Raw genomic sequence first — 26,270 nt, 5'->3', positions numbered from 1 at the left:
TAGCATATCTCATATAAAACTTAACGGTCAACTTACATTATATGCGGACGATACGTGTTTATTTCACCATGGTAGCTGTATTCATGACATTATTAAACTAGCCCAGGAAGATCTCAATCTGCTGTTCATTTGGTTTCAATCTAATTTACTCACCATAAATGTATCTAAAACCTGCTATTGCATATTTAAAGCTAAGCATAAAATTATACCAATCTTCAATAAACTAACAATAGACAGTCAACCTTTGAACGAAAAAAACTCAGAAACGTGCCTCGGCCTTAGAATCGGCAAAAATTTTAATTGGAATATACAAATTATATGAAATCAAAGCTCTCATCTTTTTTGGGAGCAATAAGACATAGTATAGGATGCTTACCACGGGAAATTCGTCTTATGATCTACAATTCGTACGTAAAATCCCATCTCTCCTATCTTATTGAATTATGGGAAAGTGTACCCAAAACTAGACTTAAAGAATTGCAAATACTTCAGAATAAAATCGTAAAGGTTCAACTACGATTTCATGACAAGCACTGATATAATCTATATGGAAACAAAAATAATGAATATCTACCAATTATACCATTTCAATACTCTTGTCTTGATTTAAGAAATCCTTACCAAAAAAAACTTACACTCGAATTAAATTTATTAGACACAACGAAATACCAAGATACTCACTCAGACGACACAATAAGCTATTCACACCTAAAATTAGAACCAATTGTAGAAAAAGAGCAATAACATTTGAAGGAGCACAGCTGTTTAATACCTTGCCAGATCATGTAAAGGTCGCAGACTCGATCATTGTTTTCAAACGAAGACTTAAACAATACATCAAACAGAACGATATGGTTTGATTACGGATTTCTTTTATCATCGTTTTATTTTTAATTATTTTTTCTCTTTTCGCCTTTTAAAATTTTTACACGCCTTGGTTGTACGATTCACAAAAATCACTGACCAGGTCTGCCACCTACATATTGGACTGTAACGAAATCTGTCGAATATAGTGTTGTTATTACTCATGCAAATGTATGGTTTTAAATGAGAAAAATAAAGATCTTCAACCTTATTTTAAATTTTAAGGCGTTCGTCAATTATAATGTCTGTCTTACTCAGATTTTTTTGCCTCTCTGAGACACCTGAGGAAATTGACTAAATAACCTATTTCTACCGGATCTCCATGTTTCGTTGTTGTCAATATTTCAACCACCACAAATCGTTTAAAACAAACCTACAACATAGACAAAATATATTATCATCGAAGAATACCTAATTACTTTTGTGGTTATATAAAATTCGTTCTAAAAGTTAAATTTTATTTTTGATATTCACCTTTACTGTAAATAATTTGCAATATCCTCAACTATATTAATTCGTCAACTTGTGTACACTTGCATAGTCTCGGGTTATCCTTTATTGCACTTTTAATTTAATATGGATGCAATATTCATTATACCTTGAAAGGAAGCTGTTTAATATAAGAGTACAGCTTATAATAGTTTAGGAAGGAAATTTTTTCCTCATTACTATTACCAACAACTTAAAAAATATTAACTAATCTGACCCTTTCCCCATAAAGACACGAAAAGGTAAAAAATATTAGAAAAAAGAATTCAATATGTTACAGTTTTCGGTGGTCGTGATGACTGAATGTAAGCAGTGTTCTTTTTTATTTTTTTATTATTAAGTTTTGTCTTTTCTGCAACTTTAATTTGCTTTAAACGTAACGATTTCTACAAACAAAAAGAAATACTGGGTGGGCGATTAATTGTGTCTGTAACTTCATTATTTCTTTCCAGTTTCCCTATATCACAAATACAAGTCGTGTGACAATATACTTTTTTAAATTTTTTTTTTATACAAATACGTTGGCAAACAAGCGTACGGCGACCTTATCCCTAATCTCCCCCAAAAGCCTTGATCACCTTACTCAACACAAGAATACTGCTTGAAAGCCGTATCATTTAACTCTGATCTTCTGTAAGGCTAAGGTGCTTCCCCAGTCTAGCTGCTTCAGATATTTAGACGGATATTTACTGATGTACCCCAACTCAGTTTAAATCTACTCGTCATCATTACAGCCTATACAGTCCACTGCTGGACATAGGCCTCCACAAGTTTACGCCAAAAATAACGTGAACTCATGTGTTTTGCCCATAGTCACCACGCTGGGTAGGCGGGTTGGTGACCGAATAAATCTACTCCTAGGTACTATCAATTGATCTCTTTCACTCGAAAGCCTTGATAAGATATCGCGGTTGAAAAGATTTTTATTGACGGCAATTTTTCCAGACGTCGCGCAAAAGTTTCCCGGCTTCGGAAAAGTTATAAAGTGGTACAAACTTCCATATCTGTTTAAGTTATTCAATAAAATAACAATCAAGTGAACTGTTTAGAGTGTTTGATAGTTTACTTAGAAGAACAACATTTTAAGGGCCGGTTAATTTATGTATGTTGGCATTTCGTGGTGAAAAAAACACGTTCTCTAGAAAAAAATTCAGTTTCTTCTGAACTTCTTGCTTTTCGAGTGTGTCTTGTACCAAGTAAAAGTTTTTGAAATGAAAATATCTTTTGGCACCCACGTTTTTTTGTAGGTATGAAAAAAACTATTAATATTTAATTATTAATTGAACAGTTCCCAAACTCCTCAGTCACTTAAATTTCAAACTACCTAAATAATATTCTTCAAAACACCTAAATATATTGATTAAAATGTCTCTTATGTCTATCTCAGTATCGACTCAAAACTCAAAATAGTATTCACGAAATGAACAATAGACAATTTTGATGTCTAAATAATGTAAAATGGAAATCCAATGTTATATTTCGTATTCCACTAAAGCCGAAACACGTGGATTGTGGGTATTATAATTACTAGCAGGTGAAACATTTTCCAAAAACTTTTCACACTGTATTATTTATGAAACAGAATACCAGTGCGTAATGGTACGGTTACACAATGTGTAAAAGCGCGAACTTAATTACATTTTGTCGTCTGTTTTAATAGGTGTCAACAGATATGGTCTAAACAAGTTACCAACTTTTTAATTTTATCAAGTTTTTGACAAGCCCATTGGCTCAATTGGTAGTGACCCTGCTTTCTGCTCCGGGGGTTCCCCGAGTCATGGTGTGAAATATATATATATATATATATATATATATATATATATTTATAAATTATTATATATATATATATATTATTTGTATGTATAATTATCGAAAAAAAGGTAGCTATACCAGTAGGCAAATATTAGGCAAACATTTAAATATCAACGAAAATTTTAATTTATTTATTAACATCCTTACAAGATTGTCCTTTAATGAAAAAAATATGTATATATATATATATATATATATATATATATATATATATATATATATATATATATGTATAATATCAGGCACCTGTTACCTAGTAAGTTGCCTATCTCAGGAACAGACGTTCGTGTGTGTATGTTAGAAGATGTTTATTTATTTGTTTACTAGCTGAGCCCGCGACTTCGTCCGCGTGGAATTTAAGAAAAAAGTTATTGTTCAATTCGCGAGTAATATAAATAACTTTCTAAAATAAAGTAAGCCTAAGTTACTCCTTTTTACATCAGTTATCTGCCAGTATTAGTTTTTCACTTCGAAGATTCCGCAATGCTTGAAGACAAAAGTTTTCGAGCAATGCGTCCTGCCTGTGTTAACATACGGAGCCGAGACGTGGACACTGACCAAGGGACTGGTCCACAAGTTTAAAGTCGCTCAACGTGCAATGGAACGGGCTATGCTTGGGGTCTCTCTCAAAGACAGGATTAGAAATGAGACTATCCGCGAGAGAACGAAAGTAACCGACATAGCCCACAGAATTAGCAAGTTGAAGTGGCAGTGGGCTGGTCATCTGTGTCGCAGGACCGATGGCCGTTGGAGTAGACGGGTCCTAGAGTGGAGACCGCGTCTTGGCAAACGCAGTGTGGGACGTCCTCCGGCCCGTTGGACCGATGATCTACGTAAGATTGCCGGTGTAGGCTGGATGAGGATTGCGGAAGACCGGGATGTGTGGCGCGAACTTGGGGAGGCCTATGTCCAGCAGTGGACTGCGATAGGCTGAAGTGATGATGATGAGTGATGACCAGTAGGCTGTTACCCATAATACAAGTATTAAGTTGCTTACTTTAGGAACAGACGACCGTGTATGTATGTTGTAAATATTTATTTATTTATATTTATTAACTATTGTTTGATGAATTATAATTGTATCAAGTTAATACTAAAATAAATGATTTCCTAGAAACGCTTCCACAATTTACTTGTTTTGTCCTGATACATAAATGCTAGAACGAAAGCAAGCTTTACACAGCCTCCAGCACGAAAACGTAGAGTATAATAAAAAAGTAGATCTGAAATTAGAATTTCAAAATCGTGATATAAAAGATAAGATAGGAATTAATGAGCTGCCTGCCACACAATGACTAATAATGGTCGTCACACATCACGACTATGTCAGGAATCTCGAAACGCATACAATAGGTAACACAAATACCCATACATTAAAAAACATATCTATGGCCCTTAAAAACACTTTAGAAGCGATAATCAATCTTGTAACTGCTAACGCTTCACGCAGTTGCATTGATCTCTATGTAACTATGTCTGTGTTTAGTGCAGCGCTCCTCAAATCTCGCTCAGCTCTTTTGCCAAGGCTAAACCGCACCCTAGCCTACATCGTGTATTCATTTAAAGCAATGCAAGCACTGAGGTTCAAAATGAAACTATTATTATGCAAATGAATTTTGAAAATGACCTTTTTTGTTCAGTTTTTCAAACATAAGGTTTATAATCTCGGTTTGAATTACATTTGTATTGCTTATGCTGACTTAATATGCTTGAAACTTGTTAGCGAAGGACTTCCTCTACGTGTTTTCGAGAGGTGTTTTCTCAACTGTGGTTTTAAACAAATGCTTTCGAATTATCGTCTAAGCTACGAGTATTTTACTGAGGTCTGCTTACTATAATACTATTGCCATTTGCTGTATGTTCAAAGAGGTTCTTGTTATTTGTAGGTCATTTAGTCAATATTTAGTCATTTTCAACTCTATTATTTTTGATGCGTTACTCGATGTTTTTCGTGTATAGAAATCAGTTTTTATATTATTTTTTGTCATTAAGGTCCTACTTATTAAATAGTTATTCTACTGCTTTCTATTAAATAAGATAAAACTTATAAAAAATATAGATTGACACAAGAATTTACAATTTGTTATTGTGAATTTGTTTCTAAATATTTATGCTTCAGTTTATTAACATTTTATTATATTTAGTATTCACCTGAACAGAGCAATGACATTTTCGTTTAAGCAAGCTCTTTAGCTAAGGATTTTGATTATGAAACTAAAAAAATCATATTTAATTGACTCTTATGTTATTAATAATAATAATAACTTTATTTGTCAAACACACTGATCCTAACACACACAATATATGCATATACATATAACATCAGAGGCAGGCATTCACTCGTATGTGAATCACTACTGGTAAAGTAGTAATAATAAAACACGTAATCTCAATTATCATTTGTGTAACCTCAAAATGAATGAGAAAAACCAAAACACGTTTATCCTTTTACAATATTATCGTTTTATTAGTTTTCCTAGCTGTTGAACTAATTCTGACTCGTATATCAAGGTCAGTGTTACATTTGTACATCTTCTTCTAATATATAAAATTCTTGTGTCATGGTGTTAAACATTGAACTCCTCCGAAACGGCTCGACCGATTTTAATAAAATTTTGTGGGCATATCGGGTAGGTCTGAGAATCGGCCAACATCTATTTTTCATACCCCTAAGTTATAAGGGGGGGGGGGGATTAGGCGGGTTAATAACATATATGGCAAAGAAACGTTTGCGGGGTCAGCTAGTATGATATAAATATGGCTTTGACATGACAGCGTTTCATTTCGGAAAAGGCGTTCGTTTTATGAATTAAGTATAATACTGTTTTCAAGCAGTGTCGTGTTCCTGTTGGTGAGTATGGTGACCAGAGCTCCTGGGGGGAATTGGGGCAAAGTGCTTCTTGTGTTGCAGACGTCTATAAGACACGTCATCGCTTACCATCAGGTGAGCCGTACGCTTGTTTTCTGACCTAGTTCTCTATAAAATAAAATAAAAAATTTGTTCTTCTTATTTTTTCATTAAAAGATAAGGTTAAATGAAATATGTATGTATAAAATGTATAGTATAAGAATAATATAAATATATATAATATGTTTTTAATGTCGAAAAAGATACATAAGAAGTAATCAATAAATTTGACTAGCCCGTTGACGCAATTTGTAGTAGCCCTGCTTTCTGTTTTGGGTTGTGGGTTCGATTCCCGCCTTAGTCTGGATGTAATATTTGTATATATATTTTATTATTATTTTTTTCAAAAATAGTTACAGCAGTCGGCAGTTACGTATAACGCAAGCATTAAGTTGCTTACCTTAGGAATAGACGACCGTGTGACCGTATGTTTCAAGATATTTAATCAATAAGTTAAAATGTTCTTATACACACATAGTCAGACGTGTACACACACACGCAAACAAACACACACACACACACACATACACACACACACACACACACACACTCACACACACACAAACAAATTACACCAAATACTGAAAATTATGGAATCAAAAAAACAAACTGCTGCAAGAAGAGAACAGGTGCTGAGAATCCAAGGGCGACGTGTCCTAAAAACATCATTTGGAAATACACAAATCAACCTACAACTTCTTGTATATTAATTCGAAAAAAAAACTGAAAATAAAAGAAAATAATGAAACCAATAAAACAAAAGGTAATAAAAAAACTTTCGTCCAAAATCACGATTCACAAATTGATATGTCACTCACCTTATATTAAGAAATCCCCAGCCGGCTCACAGACATATGATACATGGACAAAGAAATTTAAAAAAAAATCTTTGAAATTCCCACTCGTCCATTATGAACGCAGCCTAAATGATATCTGGTACCCGAGGGCATTTTATTTGGAGGAAAATCGCTTCAGTGTAACAGATGTTAACCGAGACGAATCTTACTTATTTTAAGGAGCAATCGATAGAAAATGTTTTAGTCTGAAAATAGAGGACCATTTTTACAAAGTTCCTCTGAGGATTTCGTTGTATTCTAATTAAGAAGAAGCGATGCCCATAATGAGACTTTTATTATTTGCTTGATTTTGTTTCGTTGATTTTATTATTTATTGATTTTGTTAAACGTTCTGGGAATATTTATCAATGTTTATAAATACAATAAGAACTTTAAGCGAGTTTAAAATTTATCTTAATTTTCCAATCTGGCCTTGAAAATTGATCGTTAGCGCAGTTCGCAGTGACTCTGCTTTCTGTTCCGAGGATTGTTGGTTCGATTTTTATCCTGAATTTGGGTGTAATATTATATATTTATTTATATATGTACGTTACCATAACAACCGCTAGTGGTGCAAAGCACAGACGGTTTGATCCCGCAAATTCCCGATCCGGATTGATTATTTTATTTGTACAAATATTTCTTTTTGGTTAGGATGTCTGTGTTTGTGATTCTCCCCACAGTGCCTCGCAGAGCACATCAAGCAGTGAATATTTTTTTTATAAACATGCATTACCATGTTTCTATATCAGATGACTATTTACATAAAAGACAGACCTATGTCTGCCTACATTAGAAATGTACAACCGTACCATCTATATTTCGAAATATTCTTATTAACTTAAACTTAAAATATTTAGAATCAAAAATAAAACTTTTTTCTCTTCAAAACTATAAAATAATTTAAATTCTTCCTTTCTTTGGTTCTAATAAAACATGGTAACATTCTTTTTTTATTCTTGTGTAAGGTCCAACAAAGTTCATTCTACGGTCAATTAGCAATTAGTTGACAAGGGGTATAGAAATAAGAAGGTTGTGCGTGGTTATGTTTAGATATTAGTCTAGAGAATATTCCAGACAATTTTTTAACAAAAGCTACCGCAAGAGCTAATTTCATATTGCTGGCGTATACCTATATCAATTATATGGAATTATATTTGGCTTGATAAATAATATATTGAAATATGGAGATTGAAACTGAGATTGACGCAGAGCCTATAAGAGAGAGAGAGAGAGAGATTGAGACCTTTTACCGTACAACGTATCATATGAGAAAGAAATAAGTATAATTTAAAAAAAATGAAAAATCTATGTGTGCGCGCCTCCACGCCGTCTAGTGGTGGCTTGTTTCGCAACTAATGATCGACTTTACAACGATTAGAAATACGATTTGTTGATTTGATTCTTGCAGATATTCACAGATGGCTCTAATTCATTATTTTCAGTGAGATAGAAATAAAAAAAAAATGTTTTCAAAAATTAAAAAGTTTTTCAGCTTTCACATTCAATAGACTTCTTAATTAATAGTTTTCGGACATAACAAAAAAAAAAACAGCTAATTTCATCAATTTGATCAAAATTGTTTCTCGCACTATTTTGCTATCCCGTACATCCAAAATGTTGACGTCCAACATAATATTTATTAACTCGATTCTTTTTATCATAATAGTAATCAAAAAGATTTCAAATGATATTTAGTTTATAGCTTGTCGTGTATTATGTATAAAATATATAGCATAATAATTATTTGTTATAAAAATTTAGAGGCTTAAGAGTGGGCGATTTCTGTGTTTTTCATTTTGTGAGAGTAAAGCAAAATGTCCTCGGAGGCGTGCAATATCACAGCAATCATTCTTGAGAAGTTAACCCCAGTCGCGTACTGAGATTATACTTTTTCTACAGCATTTACTTATCATATTTGTCGCCGAGTTTACTACCACATAAACCCGAAACTTATGTCGTCATTTGAAATATTCCAGCATCTCGTCTTTTATACAATATCATATTTTCTAGCTCGATAATAAGCTTAGTAATTTTGATAACAAATACCTTGAAAATATTTCGCGTAGTTACCATATTATCATGAATTGCACGGTGTGTATGTGACTATATTATTAAACACAAAATATTTCAGTGATAAAATAATTTTATGGATATTGTTAATGTTAAGAATAAAACCATTTATATAACATCTTAAATATAATCTTTAATAACGTTAATAATAAGTGTTTATGTATTCATATCTTGGTTATATGACACAATATTTTTATATGACTTCCAAAAAGAGAGAAGATTCTCAATTCGATTTTATTTTGGAACGAAGTTCCTTATGCGTTGCGGAGGGGTAGCGGGTAAAAAAAAAGCCGTAACGTTAAAAAAAGAAGAAGAAAAAGTATGATAGCTATACAGTGTTTTATGTATAGTCTACGTGATGACTGTTATTATTATTGCAGTTTGCTATTATTATTATATCATTCGATAATTATTATATGTTTTTATAAATCATTATAAAAAAGGTATTACGATAATTTTGTAAAATAGTTTTTTGATTTTTATCGATTAAAAAATCATAATAAGAAATGTATACCCGAATAAGTATTTTTTTTTTTTGTACTTCGAATAGAACTTGAAATTAATATTTTACTAGCGACCCACCCCGGCTTCGCACGGATGAAAGGCTAATACTAAACGTACTGCAGAATGTTTTTAAATACAACATTCACATCTTTCTTCTCAGTAGAAAATACAAACATGTTTTCTTTAGAGGTTACTCTTGAATTAATAAATTATGCTTTTAATCTAATCCTTTCTAACCTAATGTACCTACTTACCATAAATGCAGTTTAAAATTTATCTTTAATACCGACTAAAGTACGAACATATAATTTCGAAAAAATTGTCGCGCCGAACCCGGCCGGTACCGCCGCAACCGTTATGTCCCTGAATTTTAAATCTGTAATACCTTCGAAAATACTATTTAAATTACATGCTGTGAAGGGCCATATAAGTACTTAAATGGATAAGGATTAATGCTGTATTGCTTAAAACTGCTTCATAAATAAGCCATTATTTCTCATAAAAAGTAAAGGATAAAAAATGGTCATTGTGGGTTATCCCTAATAGATAAATATATACCATCGCGGACTTATTTGTAGACCTTTTTAAGGCGTACAATACTGTAGTACATTATTTTGATCTATCTTGTAGGATTCAGCCAGCGTTTGCAATGTAAACGCAAAAAAAATGTAGTTATTTACGACATCACATTGGAAATCTCTAAAATTATCAGTTTTACTCTTCTATATTATGCATGTATTATACATATAAACTTTCCTCTTGAATCTTTCTATCTATTTAAAAAAATCGCATCAAAATCCGTTGCGTAGTTTTAGATCTAAGCATACATTGAAACAGACAGACAGCGGGAGGCGACGATTCGATTGTATTTTTTTTTTTCTGTATATTTCTTCAGAACTCTTGAGTGGAAAGACCAATTTCGACAAAAAAAAATTTAATCGAAAAGTACGTCGTATTGAGTGGAGACTGCGTCTTGTCAAACGCAAGAGGTCCTCTGGACTACTGGACCGACGATCTACGTAAGGTTGCCGATGTAGGCTGGATGAGGATTGCAGAAAACCGGGATGTCTGGCGCGAACTTAGGGGAGGCCTATGTCCAGCAGTGGACTGCTATAGGCTGAACTGACTAACTGATTGACTAATGTTGTATTATACCGCATTACTTTTCACTGGGTACACTAAATGAGTACAAAAATACAACATTTCACTTAAAGTCATGCCCCATGATTTATTTACTTACAATATAATTTCCGAGATTAAGACAACGAATCCCCAACAATCTAATACGGAAAATCCACATCATTCGTCTAGCTTGTAACCGTACATGTTCACTTAAATAGGTTTTCTGTATTTCGTAACAAATTCGTGACTTTGATACTTTAGACAAAATAACGGATATTTGGCTATTACTTCGGAAATGAAGACATCTAACGTTGGTAGTGTTATCTATACATATAATAAAATGGTAGGAAAGTCAAAACTGTACATTGAATATTTTTTTCAAAGAATATTCAATGTACAGTGATTAGAAGAATAAGAGAATGAGAATTTTTGTCTGTTTGTCTGTATGTATGTCCGGGATAAACTCAAAAAGTACTGCATGGATTTACTTCAAATTTGGCATGAATATTATTAAGAAGTCGAGTCAACATATAGGCTACATAATATCACGCTATTACCTACGGGAAACGAGCAGTGAACCTTTATTCCTTCAACGCATTCTGTAACAACGTGTAATCTAACGATGCATATTTGAATGTTGTTGTTATTATGTTAATAACCATGCTATATAAGTTAGCTTCACACTATAAAAATCACGCAATATAAGTAACTAAGCCGATTAACATAATTAAATCAATATAAGTAGACAAGACAATTTTAAAGCAGCGCCCATCTATGGGATTTTTCTGTAGATATGAAATGTAAAGAAGGAACGGGTAAATGAATGTTATTTTAAAAGGTATAATCGTAGGTATTTTTGGTGCTGTGTAGCGTCCACGCAGACGACGTCGCGGGCAGCAGCTAGTTATCGATACGAAAGAGCTCGATAGAGATAAGAGCTTCATACTAAACATTACCCTTGGTTTGACTCTTATTGTGTTTCGATAGCTGTAAAAAGTTTTATCAAGTAACTGAATAATTATTATACCCCCACTTCCGTCTTTATCTTAGACTATTAAACATGAAATGTAGTTTGCAGGGGATTTCGGGGGAGATAATTAAATCTAACTAGGATTCATTTTTAGAAATTGTCGTTTTATCCCTGTTTTTGGGCAATGAAAAATTGGCTACAATATCGTTAGAATACGAAAGTAAATTTCGCACTTGTCAATAAAGTTGTAATAGCTCAGGTTGGAAATCGGCCGGTCGCGATCGACCGAAAAGACCACGGTTTAAATCCCCAAATTTCCAGAGCGTTTTTTTTTTTTTTCGTTTTTTTTTTCTAATTGCACTCGTTATTTTTTATCTAAATAGCCAGTTCATATTTTTTATTATTATGTCGGTAAAATCGAAAAATATTATTCACATTTTATCAAAATGTAATTCGTATTTAAATATGATTTAAAAAAAAAACACGATTTACTAAAAATACCGAGCTAAGCTCGGTCACCCAGGTACTCTTGTTTTAATTAAACGAATCGAAGTGAGCGTCACGTATAACGTTATAACTTTTTTTTTATAACTTTTATTTGAATGTCCTCGCTTAGAAAATTGGATATTGAATAATGAAATAGACATTTTAATATCTTATTTTGTATTATGTCGTAACAGCTCCAATATTTCTTTTCATTTTATATTGCTATTAATATTTATGTTTGCTTCATGCCTATACTTATAGGTTTATGTCAGCGCATTTCGGCGTTAGGATTTATAGTATACTAAGGTAGGGCACAGCAAGAAATACCCTGCTCAAAATATAGAGAAACCCGACTGAGATAGTACTTCGAAGATCACAATAATACTGCTTTCAAGCAGTGTTGTGTTCCTGTTGGTGGGTAACCAGAGCTCCTGCGGGGAATTAGGGATAGGGTCAGCAACGCGCTTGCAATGCTTCTGGTGTTGCGTGCTTCAATAAGCTACGGTAATCGCTTACCATGAGCCGCACGCTTCTTTACCGACCTAATTATATATAAAAAAATTATGATAAAGTCCGTGCTATTAAAACTGCCATTTAAATTTTAAGTTATCCCTGAAAACAAAACTAAATATACTCTACATAGAAAATTAGTCCCGTATAATAATACTATCTTTGTCATTTCTTGTACGAAAGTCCACGTCGTATTTATGGATCTCTCGGTTTAATTTTCGTTCTTCAACAACGGAATCTTAAATTCTATGCAAATACATTTCCCAAGAGCCTTACTTACTACGACTTCATACTTAATTATGAAGATTTTTTGACTGTCTCTTGAGGATATTGTTGTCTGTTATATTTATTTTGATATTTATTATTTAACGAAACATTTATAAAATAGGTTGTTTATTTAATCTCTTCGTGTTTAGTATTATAAAGATGTAAAGTTTCTAACTTTGTTTGTATGTAGGGGGTAATCTTCGCATATACTGATCCGATCATGAAAATTCTTTCACTAACAGAAAGCTACACTGTTCAGGAGTGATATAAGCTATATTTTATTGTTATTTAATAAAAAAATCAATGAAAAATAATAGTATATGTAAATAAAATCGGAGAAATTCGAGCGAGATGAAAGCTTTACTATATATTTGCATCACAAAAATAAATTAACGCCAAACTAAGTGGGCACGAGTCAGCTAGTTCATTATAAAGTGATTATAAGAATAATTATTGGTACAAAATTGAATTGGTAATAAAATAATTTGAAAAAAAAATCAGTAACTGAGAACAGGTGACAACAACACTGCTCCTCAACTAGTTGTTTGTCCACGCGGCGAGTAAGGTGGTGAGAGATCCTGAGGAGGGTAAGGGATAAGGTTGGCAACGCGTTTGCGTTTCTTCTGGAATTTAAAGCATCTATAAACTACAAACTAAAAGTCGCGCAACGTGCAATGGAACGGACTATGCTTGGGGTTTCTCTCAAAGATAGGATCAGAAATGAGACTATCCACGAGAGAACGAAAGTAACCGACATAGCCCACAGAATTAGAAAGTTGTAACTGAGGTAGGGCACAGCAGGAATTTCCTGCTCAAAATATGGAGCAGCCCGACTGGGGTAGTACCTCGACCTTACAGAAGATCACAGCAAAATAATACTGTTTTCAAGCAGTATTGTGTTCCTGTTGGTGAGTAAGGTGACCAGAGCTCCTGGGGGGATTGGGGATTGGGTCGGCAACGCGCTTGCGATGCTTCTGGTGTTGCAGGTGTCTATAAGCTACGGTAATCGCTTACCATCAGGTGAGCCGTACGCTTGTTTGCCGACCTAGTGACATAAAAAAAAAAAAAAAGTTGAAGTGGCAGTGGGCTGGTCATATGTGTCACAGGGCCGATGGCCATTGGAGTAGACGGGTCCTGGAGTGGAGACCGCGTCTTGGCAAACGCAGTGTAGGACGTCCTCCGGCCCGTTGGACCGACGATCTACGTAAGATTGCCGGTGTAGGCTGGATGAGGATTGCGAAAACCGGGATGTTTGGCGCGAACTTGGGGAGGCCTGTATTATTCCAGGGAAATATATTAATCCATAATATAATAAAATTGTTGTTCAAAAATAATAGTACGCATTAAAAATTTCCTTCCAAATAACACTGAAACATATTATATTTTAAACGAATTAAGCGCCATTCTGTTACAATTATAAGAACGAGACTCGAAACAAAGACGCCCATTTCAGAACACGTTTGAGATATGATACAATTAAATGAAAATTATATTGCGCCAAAACATACCTCTACTTAAGTTAACGTTGTCTGTTGTATGCTTGAAAGTGCAACTTGTTCGGTTGATTCCATTTAAATTGAATATTTTGGTTTTGAAATAGTATTTTAAAATAAGAACATTATTGGCATTATTATATCACACTGCGATTCTCAGACAGATTATATATTTTGGGAGTTTACTCCACAATAATCGATTGTCATATAAGTCCCCCAAATGAAAAAAATATATGAGTAAAATCTAGTGAACGAATTACCTCGTTACGTTTTTGTACGCCATCTATCGGAACGCTATTGGGATCTGATTGTATTACGACGTTTTCTAATAACGCTGTCTATATACAAAGATAGATGGTGTGTTTTGATTCGTTTATTTACCATTTGATATGGTAATCTTTTTCTTAGACTAGTAAGACTTTTTTATGCCTATTTGGACAGTCGATCTCAAGGAGTATAAACTCTAGTCGTGCGTCGGAGCTGACACGCACACTTTTATATCAACATTTAACACCAATAAATACTCGATTTCTTTATCTTTCTTCTCTGTCTTTTGAGAGATATCTCTTTCTAAAAGATATAATTCTGTTATATAGGTGATGAAAAATTCATAGACCCCAAAGAAACATATATTTTATTCCTGTCTGTTGTATATTTTTGTGGAATTCCTGACCGTACCCCAGGGAACACTTAAAGCCATCGTTGCGGTTGTTATCATAAACACCTGGTACCAGTCGTTAATCTAGTTGTGGAAATAATTCACGAAGCTACATCGGAAGAGTTAAAGCTTCGAACATTCTCTTTTACGACAGGTGTTCCTAGGATGTCTAAGTAAGGAGAAACCAGATCTAATTCAATCAGAAGTTAAGCCGTTAGTTACCCGCTAGCTAACTATTTGAATTAAAAAAAAAAATATTCAGCGTAAAAGATTACCGTTTTTCAATAAAATAATTCCAATTCTGAAAAGGAGTTATAAAATATTTTTTTTTTTATTAAATCACGACCGAAAATTTCTTGAAATTCGTAAATGTAATCGCTCCATAATACCCGAACTTCCCTGTCTGAAAATTTGTATATGAACGAAAATTTGAACTCGTTTCAACTTTCCAAAACAGATTTTAGGATAGAAATAGAAAACAAGTGTATTTAACGCTTGTTTCACAAAAGTTAAAATCTTATCTTATAAGTCTTATACAGGTAAACTCGCAAAGTAAGTACGGAATAATGGCATTTCAGAAGTTTAGAAAAAAGTTCGAAGCGTCTCGTAAATAAATAACGTTAAGGTTTCATGACGAAAATGAGGAAGGAAACTGTCGAAGCCTGTCTGAATAAATGATTTCTCAGCTTGAACATCTGAAACATTTTCTATGTCACTTTAAGGTCTTAAAGAGACTTAAAAAAGCTTAAATTAACTTCAATCCTGCGGAAAAAGTTGTCTATCGGATAAAAAGTTTAAATATTTATTACTTATCTTACACTAACTGTGCCCGCGACTTTGTCCGCATGGGATAGTGACTCTGTACAGCATTTGTGGATAAATCTTTTAGGTTATTTTGGACATAAGAATAGCTCTAATATTTTGTCTCTTGTCGCAAACTTATAAAACATTCACATGAACCTTACCTATTTCTATACAAACTTTTACCCTCTATTACCTATTGTTATTTAACACCCTTGAGGGCAAAACTTTTACAAACTTTGAATGTCATATTTATTTACATCGAATCAACGACCTCAAAAATAAGTTTCGTTTCTAGCTTTGAAAATAACGATACATCCATACTACTTTTCATCCCCACCTTTCATATCCATCATATCCCTTTTTTTTGCATTAAAAAGTAGCCTACGTCCTTTCTCAGGCTTTACACTTTCTGTACCAAATTTCATTTAAATCGATTCTGTAGTTTTGGCGTGAAGAGCAAAACATACAGGCAGACAGAGTTACTTTCGTATTTATAGTATTAGTACAGAGTAAGGATTTTTGTGCTACCATTTGAAGTATTCCAAGACTCATAGATCCCTATGAGTTTTAGAATTTTGACAAAATATTTCAAACTAGTTTGGTTGCGAAAGCTAAGTCGATTTGGATTAGAAAACTAATAATGATTTAATTTATTATGAATTTGAGTGCCAACAAGTCTAAAAAAAATTATAAAAGGTTACTTAACATAATTAAGACAAAATGGAGCTACAAATTAATTTTGTCTCACGCGTGTGTCCCAATTCCAAATCATATTGCATGTTGATATTTTCAGCAAACTTACCATTTTTGAGGATACCTCAGAGACGCCGCGTTGGCACAACGGTTACAGCCATGGATTGTACCTGTTGCACTGGCGGTTGCGGGTTCGATCCCCGCACATGACAAACATTTGCATTGCCCATACAGGTGTTTGCCGTGGTCTGGATGTTTGTGCAGTCCTTGTGGGTCTCGTGTCATCGTGTACACCTGATAGCGATCGTTACTCATAGTAGGGAATATATCCGCCAACCCGCATTGGAGCATCATGGTGGATTAAGCTCTGATCCTTCCCCTACATGAAGAAAGAGGCCTATGCCCAGTAGTGGGATATTACAGGCTGAAGCAAACAGAGAAAGCCTCTATCAAAGGTTATATATAACCTAAATAGCTCTTACCTGTAATATGAATATTGCATCATTGCCTACGCTATTGTTCTAAATAATCACCATAGGACATTATACTACAAAAATAACTAAAATATATTAGTGACTCTATCATTCACAAATTTGACTTATCTAAGTGCACGAGCTTTGCGCTTTCAGTTCCAGAAAAGAATCTAAAACACGCTTAATTCCAACCTTTATAGATGAACATGCCTTTGTCTTGCAGTTGAACATGTATCTGTTATTGCAGTACAATATTAACCAATTTTTATTTATTTATTTTTTTCTAACAATAGTTTATTATTAATTTGTCATTATCTTGTAGTTTATTTATTTTAATTAAATTCAATAATTTTAGTCAAAAAATCTGTAATGAAATGACGCAAGAAATAAAAGGCTTTTTTATTTTATTTTTATTTATTAACCAAATCGTATTAAGTATCCATATTTGAATTTGAATTTTCCACATAGCTTTGATGTAGAGCACTATTTCATAGAACAACAAATTTACTACCAACACATATTTAGGTTTATTCAACATTTACCCTTAGTTTGTAAATTAAGACGTAGTATTATTTTGTTTGCAACGTTTTCGTTTCATAATAGATTGTTTATTGGCATTGTTATTGTAACTAAAATGGCTCCTTTGTATTTAGTAAACGTTCGAATCCTTTGTATGTTTGTACATATTGATGTATTGTACTAAATTGAGACAGTGGATTTAAGCATCTCCTTTTAATAAGAAGAATATCAGAGCTAAGTACACCTTGCTGTTCCACTGACGACAAATTAAGATTTTTTATGGCACGATGAGAAGACCTTAACAATGATAAGGCCTAATTATACAATTGTGTTTAGTCACAAACGAAAAAAAAATTACTTCAATTATAGCACATGAGTTCACGTTATTTTTGGCGTAAACTTGTGGAGGCCTATGTCCAGCAGTGGACTGTATAGGCTGTAATGATGATGATGATGATGATGAATTACATCGACAAGTAATACAACTCATTATTGGAGATAACTCAAAAAATACTCAACAGGTCTTAATCAAATTTGAAAGGCAACACATGAAAACGATCAGCTTTCGATTAAAATAAGAATCATGAAAGTCGGTACACCGAGTACAAAGTTATAACGTATAATATAACGTAGGTCGACAACAAATTGGTCAAGTAAATACGAATTAGCGATAACTCAAAAAATACTTGTCCGATCTCAATTATATTTAATTAAAATTACAACACCATTACAAGCACCATTTTTTTTTTTTTTTTATTTATTTAAGTTAACAAACAGTGTTCACAATAAAGTTTTACATAACAGACTTACAATACAAACATTATTAATCGTGACACCAACATCGTCAACTCCAGATTACAATTTTATAATAGTAAAAAATGCACATCAAGGAAAAGAAATGGTAGGTATCTAATATACATAATACATCACAAATACATTTTTTCCCTAAATACCATCAACCAAACACTAGTGATTATTATTGTTATTATTACTCAGCTAGAAATACATACTAAGCAGACAACTTATATATCTTTCTATCTCTTAAACATTAACTGTACATTGCGCAGCCAAAGTAGAAATAGGGTGCATTTTTGTCGATATGGATACCCTAGCCCTACGACTTGCATCTTGGGATCAGTGTTAACTACTAGGCTACCCACACCGAGTTGCAATGGCGAATTGCATGCAAGGTTTGAATTCAATGAGTAAACCCGTTTACGTTTGTACTGTTAATGCAATAATTCAAAAATTTCTTTTTTAAACTTAGCAACTCTTGCGAATAAGATATCCACCGACAAAAAATGCTTATTATAAACATCAGTAACTCTATACAAGGGTGAGCGTTTACCAGCATTTGTTCTACAAAATGCAGTGGCAAATATGGAATGTGGCTTACGAGAGTGCGTTCCAGTTGGAATCTTATAACATAATTTATTATTTAGGGGGATACAATCATACTTATTATGACATAAGTCGTAAAGCATCATTAATTCAAGATATGTTCGTCTTGATTTAAGAGTGGAGAGTTTGTATTTGTCTAACATCTGAAGATAAGGTAAATGCGAAAAGTAATATTTATAATGCATACAACGTAAGAATTTTTTTTGAACTGTCTCCAGCGCATCTATATATTTGCCATGATATGGGTTCCATATAGGTACAGCATATTCAAGTTGAGGACGTATTAGTGATTTATAAATATGAAGATATGTTGAAGCCAACTTAAACTCATTACAAGTACGCATCGCAAATCCGTATAATTTATAAGCATTGCTAATTATATAATCGATATGTATATTTAAATGTAGCTTTCTGTCTAGTATAACCCCAAGATCTCTGATGTGTTCCACAACCTGAAGACGCTCACCACATAACATATAGGAAAAACTGCTAAGTGTCCTTTTTTTTGTAAAAGTTATAGCTTTGCACTTATTTAAGTTAAGCGCTAATTTATTTACCGTGCAGTAAGCTGAGAATCTATCAAGGTCCTCTTGCAGTCTCCTATGGTCATCTGAATTTTGGATTTTATGATATATTTTAAGATCATCCGCGTATAATAGAAAGCAACTAGACTTGAAACAGTGGTGAATGTCGTTTATAAACAATATAAACAATAATGGCCCCAATATAGAACCTTGTGGCACTCCAGAGCTAATAGATACGAAATTAGATTCATATCCATTGATCATTACTTTTTGGGTGCGATTTGTTATATAAGATTTAAACCAACGCCACAAGTTTCCGCGTATTCCATTAAAGGCAAGTTTCTCAAGAAGTATCTTGTGATCCACCCTATCAAATGCCTTTCGAAAGTCAGTATAAATACTGTCTGTCTGTATGTTAAGATCTAGTGCTTCAAATAGATGACTAATATAAATTAATAAATTTGTTGTCGTAGAACGCCGCTGTACAAAACCGTGTTGCTGTTCTATTATATTTTTATGTAAAGATGGGTAAATATTATTATGAACTAATCTTTCAAAAAGCTTCGACAGAGTAGGTAGAATGGATATGGGCCGGTAATTTACAATGTCATTTTTAGTACCACCCTTGTGTATCGGCACAATCCGAGCGGATTTCCAAACAAGCGGAAAAGTCCCTTCACGTAAACAACAATTAAATACTATTTGCAGCGGCCTAGAAATAGATTCTGCAACATTTTTTAAGAATATTGGTGGAATGCCGTCCACCCCTGCTCCCTTATTAACATCAAGTGCTTGCAGTTCTTTATTGATTTCATTTTGGGTTAAAATAATAGTACTAATCATCAAATTCGAATCATGATTTTTATCCGGAATATCATCAATATCAAAATTATCATCAACTGTACTGGGTTCAAATACAGATAGAAAATAATTGGAAAATAACTCACATATCTTTACAGGATCACTGGTAGTGTCATTTTTATATGAAAAAAAATTTGCAAGGCCCCCATTGCTCTTTAAATTATTTATATAGGTCCATAGATAATTAATGTTGTTACGTATACTACTTTCAACCATATTCATATATTTTTTATAGCATTTACGCGACTCAAATTTAAACCTCTTTCTGTACATAGAAAACTCTTCATAATCAACTTGATTTTGATACACTTTCCATTTAATCCAACATTGACTTTTATTTTTGAGGATATGAATTAAGGCAGAAGTAAACCAAGTGGGATACTTAGAATTCTTAATTATTTTTGTAGGGATACAATTTTTGATTATAGAAAATAAAACCTAAAACCTTCACCCAGTCAACACCATTTATTTCTGTGTTAATTAATGAATAATTAGCATTTTTATAATTATATTGTTGTTTAGGAATAGTTCGTAATGGTTTAAAATGCCTATTAATTGGTACCAGTACATAGAAAGGCGGGTGATGTTCGTCTATCGGCAGCAGTGAAATAGGAACAAGTGAAGATCCGCAATCGTTAATATTAGTTATAAAAAGATCTAGTATTCGATCATTTCTATTTTTTAATTTATTAACTTGCAAGCAATTGAACAAAGACATAAAATTTATTAAATGAATATTAGATTGGTTGTATGTACATTTTACAATTAAAAAAAGAATAATCGAAATAGGTTCATCCAGCAAAAGCTATGAGGTAACACACATAAAAAATAAAGTCTAATTGATAACCTCCTCCTTTTTGGAAGTCGATTGAAAGTTAATATTAACTTATAAACACCTCCAACACCAGAAACACCAAGCGCAACCCTACCCCCAATAGCTCCCCCAAGAGCTCTGGTCACATTACTCACCACAGGAACACAACGCTGCTTGAAAGCAGTACTATTTAGCTGTGATCTTCTGTGAGGTCGATGTACTTTCCCAGTCGGGCTCCAGATTTTGAGCAGGTTATTCCCTGTTTTGCCCTAGCACAGTTAACTGATATACATATACGAGTTCGATAACTAATATCGAGAAAGTGGAAGTTTCTACCATAAAAATTGTATTACAATGGTAGATTAGTAATTAATCAATAGCTAAATGATTGGAGTTTTAACTAGGTCTATTGTAATACCAAGCCGACCATTTCATGACAGCTATAAGGTTCAATATGCAATGTCTATTATGAATATCCTTAAAAAAATTTTTTGTACTTCTGTAATACGAACAATTTATACACGAATGAAAAAACGAAGATAGCGTATTTTTATCGTGGCAGCATGTCTACTCGCTATTTAGTTTATTGCAATACTTTGCGCTCTGAAGGTCAAGGCGAGGGTGCTCCCATCAAAATAGCTGATGGATGTCGTCGTCAAAATATATGAGTTGTTTCGCAGACCGGTTGGCTTGGTTATGTAATTTTTTTGATCAATCCTTTTTTATACATTAATTAAAGCTGTGTGGTTACGGTAGTAAAGTATATAGCCACCCCCTCTCTTTCCGTGGGTGTCGTAAGAGGCGACTAAGGGATAACAGAGTTCCACTACCACCTTGCAACTTAAAAAGCCGACCGATGGCGGGATAACAATCCAACTGCTGGTTTTGAAATACACAGGTCGAAAACAGGGAGCAGCGTCTTCGGTGCGACAAAGCCAGTCCTGCGATCAGGAACCCGCCTGCCCAGTATATACATGACATGAGTTCATGAGTACATGAGTTCACGCCATTTTTGACGTTGACTAATGGAGGCCTATGTCTAGCAGTGGACTGTGATAGGCTGAAATGATGATGATGATTATATATTAATATCCATCCAACCATCAGCTATTAGAAGTCCGAATACTGGACGTATGACTCCCCTAATGTTTGCCACTCCGTCAGGCCCTGTGCCTACTGAATATATAAATATATTTTAGCCATTTTTAAATGGTTTGTGGCAATTACGCTTAGATTAGTTCTTAATAATAATAATAACAAGGCCAAGGATTGTGCGCTCTGTTAGAATGGCCTTCAACGGGCTAGGCATCAGCCTCGATCAGCCTGACATAGCCGATAAACTAACGGAGCGCATCGACGGCCTGAAGCAGAGAATCGCGGCATGGGGAAAGCGCATTCGCAGGTACTCTGAGAGAGTTGAGCGCTTTCGACAAAATCGCCTCTTCGTGAGTGATCAGAAAAGGTTCTATAGAAAGCTGGAGAACCCGATATCGGGCTCTGCTTCCCTAAAACCGAGTACGGTTGACCTCGTCGCCTTCTGGCGCAACATATGGTCAGGGGAGGTGGAGCACGAGGAGGGCCCTTGGATCGCGGCGGTTCAGGACGCATGTGCTAAAATCGAACCGATGAACCCAATCGCCATCTCTACGGAGGACGTTAGTGGTGCGGTCCGGCGGGCTCCGAACTGGAAAAGTCCGGGGGCCGACGGTCTGCATCACTACTGGCTGAAAGGGCTCTCGGTCTGCCATGCGACCTTGGCTCGACAATACCAAGAGACAATAGATCGGAAGACACTCCCGAACCTTTTCACTACCGGGATGACTCACTTAGCTCCTAAGTCCACCAACACCGCAGATCCCACCAACTACCGCCCCATAACGTGTCTGACCTCCATCTACAAGACACTGACGTCCGTTCTGAGCTGTAAGATCTCACGACATATTGGTGAGTTTAATATCCTGTCTGCAGCTCAGAACGGATGTCGTGGAGGCGGTCGCGGTACAAAGGAGCTCCTTCTCATCGACTCTGTGGCGGGCCAGCTTGTCAGACGCAACCGTTGGAACTTTTCGGCCGCCTGGATCGACTACAAAAAGGCTTTCGACTCGGTGCCTCATTCATGGCTCCTGAGGGTCCTCGAGCTGTACAAGATTGACCAGGCAGTTCGAGACTTCCTCGGAGTATGTATGGGGCAATGGAGCACGATCCTATGTCTCCAGGGCGAGCGACTGACGGGTGCGGATGACCCAATCAGGATACGGAGGGGTATTTTCCAGGGTGATTGCCTGAGCCCACTATGGTTCTGCTTGTCCTTGAACCCTCTAAGCACCCTGCTGGAGCGTTCGAGGACAGGCTTTCAGTTTCGGAGAGGAGGTACTAAAGTCTCCCACCTTCTCTACATGGACGACCTCAAATTGCTGGCACCTAACGCTGCACGCCTGCAGGAACTGCTGAAAATCACTACGGAGTTCAGCAGTTCCATCAGGATGCAGCTTGGAGTGGATAAATGTGCGGTCGTGCATGTGGACAGGGGTCAGGTGACTCAATCATCGCAGCTTAGTCTCGAATTAACATCATTCAAGACCCTTTCCGAAGCTGAATCTTACCGGTATCTGGGTATGTCACAATGCATAGGGGTGAAGGAAGTGGACATGAAACAGGCAGTTTGCGAAATCTTTTTTGGACGGCTAACAAAAGTTCTTCGGAGCTATTTGTCAGGAGCCAACAAGGTCCGAGCCTATAACGCCTGGGTCATGCCCACTCTCTTGTACACCTTTGGCATGCTCAGATGGACTCAGACCGAACTTGACGCCCTGGACAGAAGAGTCCGCACAACTATGACGCACCATCGCATGCATCACCCTAAGTCGTCGGTCATGAGACTGTACATCCCGCGGAAGTGTGGTGGTCGAGGCATGTTAAGCGCTAAGACCATGCATAACCGCGAGGTGTGCAGCCTCAGGGCCTACTTTGAAACGAGACGGGACAGCCCTTTGCATGGTGACGTTTCAATGTGTGACAAAGGACTAACCCCCCTAGCCTTGGCCAAAGAGAACTGGCAGAAACCGGTCGTACTGAGCACCTCTGACCGGGAGACCGTATGGATGGAGAAGGAACTGCATGGACGGTTCTACAAGGCGCTTCACGCGCCTCACGTGGACAGTAAGGCCTCCGTGCAGTGGCTGCGATTCGGCGACCTCTTTGGGGAAACCGAAGGTTTTGTCTGTGCAATACAAGATCAGGTGGTCAAGACGAACAACTACCGAAAGCACGTCCTGAAGGATGGCACTCCCGACTTCTGTCGAGCCTGTCGTCATCCCGGTGAGTCACTCAGGCATGTGCTTTCGGGTTGTTCCGCGCTTGCTAATACTGAGTACTTGCACAGACACAACCAAGTGGCCAAGATTCTCCACCAAGAGCTTGCTCTTATGTACGGTCTCCTGGAACAGAGGATGCCGTATTACCAATACTCACCGGTGCCAGTACTCGAACGCGACGGAGTCCGGCTCTACTGGGACCTGCCTATCGCCACAGACAGGACGATACTGGCGAACAAGCCTGATATCGTGGTGATGGACAGGGCACGGTCGAGGGTATTTTTAGTGGACATCACCGTCCCGCATGACGAGAACCTCGTGAAAGCCGAGACTGAGAAAAAACGTAAATATCTGGATCTGGCGCACGAGATTGTCGACATGTGGGGTGTGGGGTCCGCTGAAATAATCCCTATCGTAATATCTGCCAGCGGTTTGATCCCGGTTAGCCTCGCTCACCATCTGAGGCAACTGGGGATCCGCGACGGTTCACTCGCAGCCAGGATGCAGAAGGCGGTGTTACTTGACTCGGCTAGGATTGTCCGCCGGTTTCTCAGCCTACAGCCCTAACCCCCGGCCGTTTGATCTCCCTGCCGGGGCGTATTCCTCCACCCGCTTATATTTATATATGTAAGTATAAGTAAATTTACTATATTATCTATATAAGTAGTTATTGTAATATATGTATCTATTATGTATTGGGCGGGCGGAGTGACATTCAGTGGAATAATAATAATAATAATACTCCTTATTGTACACCATTAAAAGAAACAACAGAGAAAAAAAAAACATAAAACGAAAGATGTACAAAGGCGGTCTTATCGCTGAAAGAGCGATCTCTTCCAGACAACCTTTGGGTATAGGACACGAAATAGAAACTGCAGTTAGGAAGTAAACAAACGATTGGTGTGCAATTAGAATACTCGAACAAAGTACTAATAGACAATATATAATAATAATAAACATACATAACACATACATATATAAAATACACATATTATATATATATATATATATATATATATATATATATATATATATATATATACATAGTAAATATATATTATATCATACAAAGACGATATAGGCGATCATGACGTGCTTAGTGACAAATAATGTAGTTTAAGGTATTTTTTGAAGGAGAAGAGAGATTGAGCTTGTCTGATAGGAAGAGGAAGAGAGTTCCAAAGTTGGACGGGTTTAACGGAGAAGGAGTTAGAGTAATAAGAAGTGGTATGAGACGGAATTTTAAGGATTAAATTGGTGTCAGATCGAAGGGAACGATCATGGGTGTCGCAAAGAAACTCAAAGCGTTCCTTGAGGTAAGAAGGTGAATCAGGACGAAACAAAACGCAATATAGCAGTGAGAGGATATGAGTATTCCTGCGGAAGCGGATTGGGAGCCACTTGAGTTGATTGCGGAAATTGGAGACATGGTCATATTTGCGAAGACCAAATATGAACCGTATACAGAGATTTTGGAGGCGCTCAAGTTTATTTAATTGCTCCTCCTTAAAAGGTCGAGAAAGCAAGTATCAGCATAGTCAAGAATTGGTAGAAGGAGTGACTGTGTTAACGCAATTTTGGTGGGCAGTGGAAGGAAATATTGTAGTCGACGAAGTGAATTGATTGCAGCAAACACCTTACGGCTCAACTCGTTCACCTGAGGTGTCCAGGAGAGACAGTTATCAAAAATGACACCGAGATTTTTTACTTTGTCACAGAAGTTAATAGCAGTTTTGTCAAAGATGACAGGTGGAACAAGTGACCAATCTATTCGACAAGCTAGTTTTGGACTGCCAATTACAATTACTTGACATTTTTCAGGATTAACCTTTAGTCCAAATGAGGTACTCCAACTATAGATTTTGTCCAAGT

At 35.7% G+C, this 26,270-nt stretch overlaps 1 protein-coding gene across 1 annotated transcript in view; it reads left to right on the top strand.

Moving 5' to 3' along the window:
- The window catches only part of LOC123654626 (probable G-protein coupled receptor 158), an 84,575-nt gene that overhangs the window by 25,442 nt on the left and 32,863 nt on the right, over positions 1-26,270 (top strand). The gene's annotated exons all lie outside the window — the stretch shown is intronic.

Source organism: Melitaea cinxia, chromosome 1 (assembly GCF_905220565.1).
Source record: "Melitaea cinxia chromosome 1, ilMelCinx1.1, whole genome shotgun sequence".
NCBI classification, from domain to species: Eukaryota; Metazoa; Arthropoda; class Insecta; order Lepidoptera; family Nymphalidae; genus Melitaea; species Melitaea cinxia.
Note: the sequence above shows the minus strand (reverse complement) of the source record. Positions and strands in the feature narration are given on the sequence as shown.